This window comes from Pezoporus flaviventris, unplaced genomic scaffold, assembly GCF_033815535.1.
Source record: "Pezoporus flaviventris isolate CSIRO_AGI_PZ_B2104156 unplaced genomic scaffold, CSIRO_AGI_Pfla_v1 ptg000001l, whole genome shotgun sequence".
In the NCBI taxonomy this organism is placed as follows: Eukaryota; Metazoa; Chordata; class Aves; order Psittaciformes; family Psittacidae; genus Pezoporus; species Pezoporus flaviventris.
The window spans coordinates 25,112,660-25,122,157 of record NW_026892549.1 but is presented as its reverse complement, the minus strand read 5'-3'; positions in this window follow the sequence as shown (position 1 = coordinate 25,122,157).

Genomic DNA, 9,498 nt, shown 5'->3' with positions numbered 1-9,498 from the left:
TGACACCTGTCTGAAGTTGTGATGGTCTGGGGATACAAATTTGATGGTCTGGGGATACAAATGAAACATGATTTCTGAGAGGTAATACTATATTATCTTTTATTAGACCTGCTACTCTAACAGGAGAAAACAGAGGAGCATTTAGCACACAACCCACTCCCTTTGGGTCTGCAGCTTCTGTTTTCTTCTATTATTTTAGTGCAGCTGTTAAAAGGTACTACTCCCTTTACAGGACTAGCCTCATTTATTACTGTCTTAAGGAATGCACATCTATTAATAGTGGAAACGAGGTAAGGAGGTCAGGATATAACCTTTAGAGCTGTCTCACTTCAATTAGACTCAAAATGATAAAAAGATTCCTTTGACATTCTAAAGCAGCTCAGGAAACACAGCAGTGCAGTTTTGTGTAATACACTTTCCAGTGCCATTTGAATACCAACACAGCGATTCTGAGGTTTGGCCAAGTTATTTAGCACGAAGACCCAAGAGGGAGAAAAGGATTATTTATATCACTGTCATGCGTTATATAGGATTCATATAGGAGGCAGGGTAACACACATCCCGTACCACAGAACAGTCCCTACAGTGTCTTACAGTGCAGGTGGAGGCCTGTGGAACGCAAAGCACAATAAAGTCCAAACCAGAAACTTTCCCAATTACACAAATACAACAGCTTGCATAATATTAAATATACTCTTTGTTTGCCCTTTTAAATATTCGTATATCATTACTGATACAGAATCCCTCATAGGAGTTCTAGGGGATTCTGGCATTTTGAAACAAAATGCAAGTGGAAGCAAATATATTTCTTGGTTTTGATTTTAAAAGTTTAAGGACCCTTTTTAAATAAGTTTTATAAGAGATAAGTGACCAGCTTTTGGGTCAGATCCTCTAATAAAGAATTTGATAGTGAAGAGACTGAAGGCATTACCTAGTGTGGTCCATCCTACAGCAGTGAAAAAAGCCTGTACAAAACCATCTATAGGATATTAGATGTTACAGTGAGGTTTAATCAACATGCAAGTGACTTAATAGTGTTCTGTTGGGTTTGGTACCTAAAGTGATTTCCTATCCATGGGTTGTTTTGACATTGGTATTTTGACTTTGGTATTTTAAACATATGCAATGATGGTGTTACTCCCTTTATACTGGGAAATCTTGTGTACAGTAGTCACAACTCCTGAACTACGTTTGTTTCTTCCCTGTACTTCTTTGCTTGATTCTTTGCATGTGTGGGAATATGTCTGCATGCTTTCTTTGTTGGTTTTCTTACGTACTCTTTTCATAGACTATTTATGATGGGTTATGGTCTGCCAGTGATCTCTGGACCACTTGGTGAAGACCATTTTGAATCATGAACACAGTTGTCTATGTGCTATGGAAAGGCTGGAAAACATAATTGGTCTTGTTGAAATTAATTTATGACTTTTTTTTTCTGTTGAAAAATCATGGTCAACTAATACTAGGATTTATTTATAAAAGTGTCAGTGTGTAAGATGATTAACAGATGAGATAAGATGCAGTCAGCTGGAAATATCTCATTGGAGGACTTCTGTGAGGATTTTATGCCATATTCTTCTATTGAGGTAATCCTGATGAAGCTAGAGAAGAGATCTCTGATTGCAAGTAAGAATGAAAGATCTGCAGCATCCCCTGGAACTCACTTCAGAGCTGGGCTGTAGCAGCTGGTCTGTGAGAGACAGTGACTGCAGGGCACAACTGTTTTGAAAGGCTATTTGGTGTTCCAGGTCTCTGTGTGCTTAAATGACTGTTACAGAAAGAAGGTTAACCATAGTTCTTTATTTTAAAGGTTAGCCTGGGAAAACTGAAGTAATTATCAAGGCAACCCAATGTTCTTAGCTATACTAAGCAAAATAACTGTTGTTTAATGTTTGTTGCCATTGTAGATCTCAATGTGAAGGACTTTAACGATGTATGATCTGGTGATAAAGTATGTGATATTGTTGTCTTCATAAAACTTTCAATCACTGTTCCTTAGATAACAGTTTTCCAAAAGTACAAACGTTTGCTTTGTCAGCTTTGAATGCACAGAAATGTTGAGGCATGTCCTCACAAAGTAATTTTGTACATGAGGTATAAATTGCTTAGTTTCAGTTTCACAATGTGGAAATTTTTTTATGATGATCATAAAATTAGCACAATCTGATACTGCTTGTGCTGATATTTATGACATTCCACATTACTTGTGTCGTGGTTTAAACCCAGTCAGGCAATTCGTTCGCTCACTTCCCCCCCTTCTTTCCCTCCCCCTGCTCCCGGAGGGACGGAGAGGAGAGTCAAAAAGAATGCAACTCCCACGGGTTGAGATAAGAGCAGTTTAGTAACTAAGGTATAACACAAATCACTACTGCTACCACCGATAATAATAATGATAAAGGAAATAACAAGGGAAGAGAATACAACACCTCAGCACCAGCCAACCGATAACTCAGCCCCCCAGCCCGACCAAGCTCTCACCAATACCTCCTCCAACCCCGCAGTCTCTAAGCCCTTCCGGCTAAATCCCAGTTACATCCTGGGCATGACGTGCTGTGGTATGGAATACCTCTTTGGCTAGCTTGGGTCAGGTGTCCTGTCTCTGCTTCCTCCTGGCTTCCCCTCCTCCCTTCCAAAGCATGAGGCCCACAAAGTCCTTGGCCAAACCAAAACATCATTGTTATCAGCTCTGTTCCCAAGCCGAAAGTCAAAACACTGCACTGCACCAGCTACCAAGAAGGAGAAAAATGACTGCTACTGCTGAACCCAGGACAACTTGAAAGATAAGTTTCAAAAAAATAATGAATGATACATTTTTTATTGTAATTTTGTAACTGCAAGTTAAACAGTTGAAATTTAATTTCATTCAGAGCTCTCAAACACACCTGACTTTAATTTTAGTGAAATAACATTGTCTTAGCCTGATTCAGCTAGTCCCTTAAAGGAAGCTTTATGTTTTAGAAAATTGTCACTTCACAAAAAATTAGATATATCATATCCTGAGAGATTCAGTAGAATGTGTTCTCACACTTGAGGAAGCTTGGATTAGGACAGGACCAAATGTTGTATTATCTCATTCTCCACCTTCATATCCTAGTTCTTCCAGTTTATTTTCATTTGAAGAATTCCTTTTATCAAATTAAAAACAGTACTGGGAAAGATGTTTTAGGTGCAATAATATCTAGCTTTTTGAATGATAAAATAACGACGTCAGTTTTCTGGTCCTGTTTCTTCCTTGCTTTCTCAAGCTGGGACATCAGATCTCATTCATTTTTCAAAGAATGATGCCTTTCTGGTGAAGTCTCTCCTTCAGCATGTAGCTGTAGTGCTTCAAAATGTCAAGAAAAACTACATCAGGGCATGAGAATTTATATACAGCCAGTCTAAAAGGACACTTCAGAAAAGTCTCTTTGTAGCAGACATGGGAAACATGTATAGTGCAGATTTGCTGTGGAAAGAGGAGCTTTAACCATGGAGTAGTGACTGTATTCATACAATTTATCTTACAAAAATCAATAAGTATTGATCCAAGGATAGCATGACTGTTTGCATTATATGGCAATATATATATATTGCATAACCATGGAAAATTTGCTACTTGTATCTGAATGTGTTAACCTAGTAGTTCAAGCAAGTTAAACACAACTGGAATAACAGATTTTCGTTACATATGTGTAAACTTTTGTCAGTTTTTGTTTTTAATGTTCACCTTATGACCTCAGTCAGACAACACAGTGAAATCTGCAAAAGTATTGACATGGGGTGTGTATTGCTTAGGTAATGTTCATTTGCTGTCTTTGGGAAAAGTTAATTGGACCAACGGCAAAATGATCCTAACACATAATCTGCTCATAGCTCCTGAAGAGCTGTGTGGTACCTGATCTAATGGACTTCCTTCTAATCCATGGTCCTGTTTACAAAGGGTAAAGCCAAGCAGAAAGTTTGAATTTCTACAGAATCAGGCAGATTTGAATCAGTTGCATTTATCATGCAACTAGTATGTTTTTCATATACATATATATTTACATTCATATACACACATATGTAAGTTATTTTTCATTTTAGAATGCTTGAAATGCATGATAACTGATGTGATGTCTACTAACACTTTTAATGTCATAAATAGCTGTTGGCACAAATAAGATTTTTATCTCATTGCGATTTCTTGGTAACAAATGTATCAATTAAAACCTAGGAGTCTTCGATGAGGTTCTACTCCTGGAAGATGAGAACAAATGTATTTCTCTGATCTACCACAGTAAAAAAAATCACTCAACAGTAACACTGAAGCTATTGTTATCCACCATCTTCATCAAAGTCTTAGGAGGAAAGATATAAGAATGACTTGGTGAGCTGGAAACAAACTTTAAATTTTAGTAAAATAGTTGGTAAAATTATGGATTCTCTAACTCTTGGTATATTTAATCAAGTCTGGATGCCTTCTGGAAAATATTTGGATGAACACTAGTTTTGTCAGCAATATAGATGGCAAACTATATGACATTTATTTCAGTGACATACTAAACAATCTTTGACTCATGGAGTCAGGTCAAAGAATAAATTAAAATTAATCTAGCTATTTTTACCCATATTGCTACATATGAAATGTTTGTGACTTAGTGATTCAAAAATTCCCAAAGCCTCCAAAACCCCACCATCTCTTCAGTGAAGAGTTCTGTGGCACACTCGGATGCCTGCCATTGACTACGTCACAACTCAGCAAGGGTAGGTAGGAGAAATGGGACTGGGCACAGTGTACCTGCTCAGTCACGCTGCACAAAAGTGTGCATCTAGGCTCACCTCCAGGGTAGAACAGGACATGGCATGCCTTGGAACTCACTGAAATAACATGGGTGGGAGAAGAGCTTAAGCTCAGGGATTGGTGCGAGTTGGAACTCATGCCCCAAATATAGTGTAGATCTGCCTTATGCATGATTTTGTAGGTTCTGGAGAACCTGGAGTGGTGAACTGTCAGTGATAAAATCTTACAGCTCAGGATTTACAAGCCATTGTCAGGTCTTGCATTTTCAGAGTAGTCATTTGTGTTTATTATATGCTATCTTAAAGCATTACATGTCCATCTCTTTGTAGTCCAGTGGGCAGCCATCCCATGCCAAGTTCATGAAAACTGTGTAATTGCTTGCTGTCTCTAGTTTCCTTTGCAGACTATAAAAAATAAAAGATGGTAAGTCATGAAGTCCATCTCCTTGCTTGAAAATGGCTTGAACTGTAGCAACAATAGCCTTAAGAACCATGGATGGAGAATTATTGGCTGAAAGTAGGATGAAAAGGTTGTAAAAGATGCAGCTATTCTTTTTGCTTTACAAAAGGCATTGAAATACACATTCAGACAATTTTGTATGGCTTAGAACTGGGTCAGCTGCATACGCACCAGCAAATTTGATCACAGCTCTGGGTTTGTTTGCTCAGTTGCTCCTGGAAATCCATCAGTATCTATAAAAATGCACAGTAGTACAGCAGATAATATCGCAGTACAGGGCAACTTGTTCTCATTCATAACTGAATGTTCCCATGTATCATCATCAAAAACTCATGGGCATAATAGGAATAGCAGGAGTCAGAGCTTATCACAGCACAAAACCATGGTCTTGTGGTCATGAATAATAAACAACCTGTATCTGAGCATGTGAGTCATATCCTCTGCATTTAGCACTTGCAAGATAAGTGGTTGGTTGCATCATAGCAGCAACTATGTAGCCAGAAGGTACTAGAAGGTACTCATTGGTCATCTTAACAGCCACCAGAGTAATGTGGGTTTTTTATGTACTGAAGGTGCCAGTAGAACCATGTTTAGGTGAAAAGTAATAGGCTGTGGAAGGAAGGCATGGAAGGCAAGACTGAATGTAGTTACTTTTATTTAAAACTTATGAAATATGAAAGGTAGTGTCAAAGCTGTTCATTTTCTACGAACAGCAAACATGTTCTCAAGTCTGCCTTCATCAAAACTCTCATCTGCTTAATGCCAACTGTTAGGCTACTGGGCTGGTTCTAGCAAAAGCTGTGTCTTGTTCTTTTGTGTGTGATTTGTGCAGATCCAGGAGTTTTTCCAGAGAAATTCTTTTTCATAGTGGCTGTTGTGGTTTAAGCCCAGCTGGTAACTCAGAGCCATGCAGCCACTTACTCACACCTTTCTTCTTCCCCCAGCTCCTGGAGGGATGGGGAGGAGAATCGAAAGAATGTAACTCCCACAGGTTGAGATAAGAACAGTCCAGTAACTAAGGTATAACACAAATCACTGCTGCTACCACCAATAGTAATAATGATAAGGCAAATAACCTGGGGAAAAAATATTGAACTAAAAGGGGAAAGGAAAAATAACCCAATAAATACAGGTGATGCACAATACAGTTGCCACCACCCACTGACTGATACCCAGCCTGACCTGAGCAGCAATCTGGGCCTTCCAGGTAAATTCCCCTAGTTTATGACCCCTAGCGTGACGTGCTGTGGTATGGAATACCCCTTTGGCTAGTTTGGGTCAGGTGTCCTGCCTCTGCTTCCTCCTGGCTTCTTGTGCCCCTCCTCACTGGCAGAGCATGAGACTGAAAAGTGCTTGATTGGAGCAAGCATTACTTAGCAACAACTAAAAACACTGGTGTGTTATCAGCACTGTTCTCAGACTAAAGCTGAAAACACAGCACTGCACCAGCTACTAAGAAGGAGAAAAATAACCGCTATGGCTGAACCCAGAACAGTGAAATGATGGTTTAGTAGCTGTTGCCTTAATGGCATGGCCCATGATATAAACACTCTTCAGTCAGAATTGAGATAGCTCTTTGTATCCTATGTTTTGCTTTTGTTTCTTAAATTCTTATGTATTCTCTGTTTTGGTTCAGCTCCTGGCTGGGAAACCTGAACTCTTCCAGTGACAGCTGTGTTAGCTGGAGGTTGTTGGCTGCACCTGCCTGAGATGCTTTCAGTGTGGGGCTGGGAACTCAACATTGTGTGAAATTCTCCTCAGTACTTTAAAGGGAATTTCCTCTAACAGGAAATTGGAGTGGGAGTGAGTCTGCAAGACTGAACCAGTATTTGGTTTGATTTCATTTTCTGCGTGAGTGCAGAGTTTTTCAGAAGAACAGCCAAAGACTGGCCATGTAATAGTTGATGGTGCTGATTCTTAGGGCCTCCTCTCAATTGTTCCTTGTCCTATAAACAGTACTGAGTATCCTTCCACAGCACCATACTTTTGACCAAAGAAATACAATATTAGTATAGAAACAGTTCCAGGAGCTTACTAGAAGTGGCAAATTTTTGATGGCTTTAGTAGTATGTGCACAAATTACATATCTATACAGTTGCTTTACTCAGTGGCTTTACTTGGCTGCAGCTAGCAGAATTAAAAAATTGCTGAATGCTGTGCCAAGTATGTTTGAATGAGTTACTTTCTCTAAGGCAGCCATCTCTGTATTTATATGCAAGAATTGAAACAACCTTTCCCATAATATCTCAATAAGAAAAAATGATATTTCTCTGTTTATTCTCCAGCTGTACATTGCTAAAGATGTTATTTGTAAGTCTGTGTATAACTCTTGCCTTCAGGAAAAATTTCCCCTCTTTTTTCTGTTACATAGCTGAGGACAGTGGAAACAAATGAAGAATACATTTTGTATCCATTCACTGCTACTCAGATACTCATTTTTGTAACATGTCACATTAATTCTTAAGGGTTGGGATTCATTGCACTAGCAAGAGTTGTTATAAATGTTCTTTACTGAGTATTTATTGTCTTTTGTATGTATTTCATATGCATAATGCATATGCAGTATGCTTATATATAAATTATGACTAAAGTATAGATGCCCTGATATTTCAGATACTTCAGGTACTTGGAAATCCAAGGAAAATCATATATTCCTAGTAATATTACTTCATCTATTTCTATGCCGTACAATAGATTGTTATATTGTCGGTGTTCCACATTGTGAAAACTGTGTATTGCGTAGGCAGCTGCTGCAGGAATCAACTAAACGCAGATCAAACTGTCCAAACTAACTGCTAAATAGAAAATAAATGTAGCCTAATCTGGTGGGTTGGCCCTGGCTGGATGCCAGGTGCCAACAAAGCCACTTTATCATGCCCCTCCTCAGATGAACAGGGGTCTTGGCCAGCGGTGGGTACGTCTTGGAGCTGGCTGGCACTGGCTCAATCGGACATACCGGAAGCTTCTTGCATCTTCTCACAGAAACCACCCTTCTAGCCCTGCCCACTATGAAAACCTTGCCATGCAAACCCAATACACTTAGTTAAGCAACGTTCTGGTAGAAGACAATAATAGTGTTGGCCTTTGGTCTCTAATTTATTTATTCTTGTTTTACCAAGAGAGTACACATCAGAGAGGTTCCCTCCATGTGCCATCTGTTCCCTTGCAATTGGGAATGGTAGAATAATTTTCTGAAGAATTGCTGACAAGATGTGGCAAGGGAACTGTAATCCATAAGGATAAGATTTCTCATTAAAGTCAGTCATCTCATCTCTGATATAGCAAGCTCTTAATTTACAGTGGTCACCTCTGGAGCAGGGAGGACAGTGACTGGTAAGTTACATTTCTTATTGCACAGGCTAATGGTGAGGTTCTTGACAGCCACTGGGATTGCTGTCAGATCAGTTTTCACAGCATGGACACACTTATCTAAATGAGATTATTCTAGTTAGACAGTTTATCATAATAACAGATGTGACCATAGATGCCTTTTGACCTTAGTTATTTCATGATGTTTTAAAGTTGGCTAGCTGTTGTCATATCGTTCCTTAAGCTATTGCTAGGAAGGGCAAGTGGACTGAACAAGGCCCTTCATGAATTAGAGGAGAGCTCTCTGTTTCACCTTGTGGTAGAGATCTTTTTGTGTGTGTGTGTGTGTGTTTTGGTTTGTTTTTTTTTTTTCCATATGTGCCTCCTGGTCTTCTCTCATGAACAGAACTTCACTGCAGGTTGCTGCTTCTGCTCTTGCTGAGTGGCCAGTTTATGGCGTAATGGTACAGCTGCACATGTCATCCAGATGACAATAGTTGCAAGCAGACAAAGGAAATTGATCTAGGTCAACTTAAAAATTAAATATCTGCCATAAAACCTTAGGTGGAGTGGAAAAGACAAGGAATAATATGATAGAAATGAGAGGTGGAACCACAGACATGGTGGTCATCTAGACCAGCCTCCTGCTTAAAGCAGCTCTTGGAGGGCTGAGAGCACATATGCAGGAAATATACCTGGACTAATATAGAAAGAAATGTTCTCTTCCAACTGAGGAGCCATGTTGTTCCACAGTAAAATGAACTTTTAAGTTATGACCAGCTCTTACACATCCCTCTAATTCTATACATCAATATTTCACAATAAATGGCAGCCATCTTTTCAAGAGGGTCCTCAAAGTACTTCAAAGCACGGAGTAAGTTAAACCTCTATATAGTGTGAAAGAAGAATAATTCTCTAGAATGTGTAAAAAAGAATAATCCAGGTTTATTAAGTAAATCATTGGCTGGAAT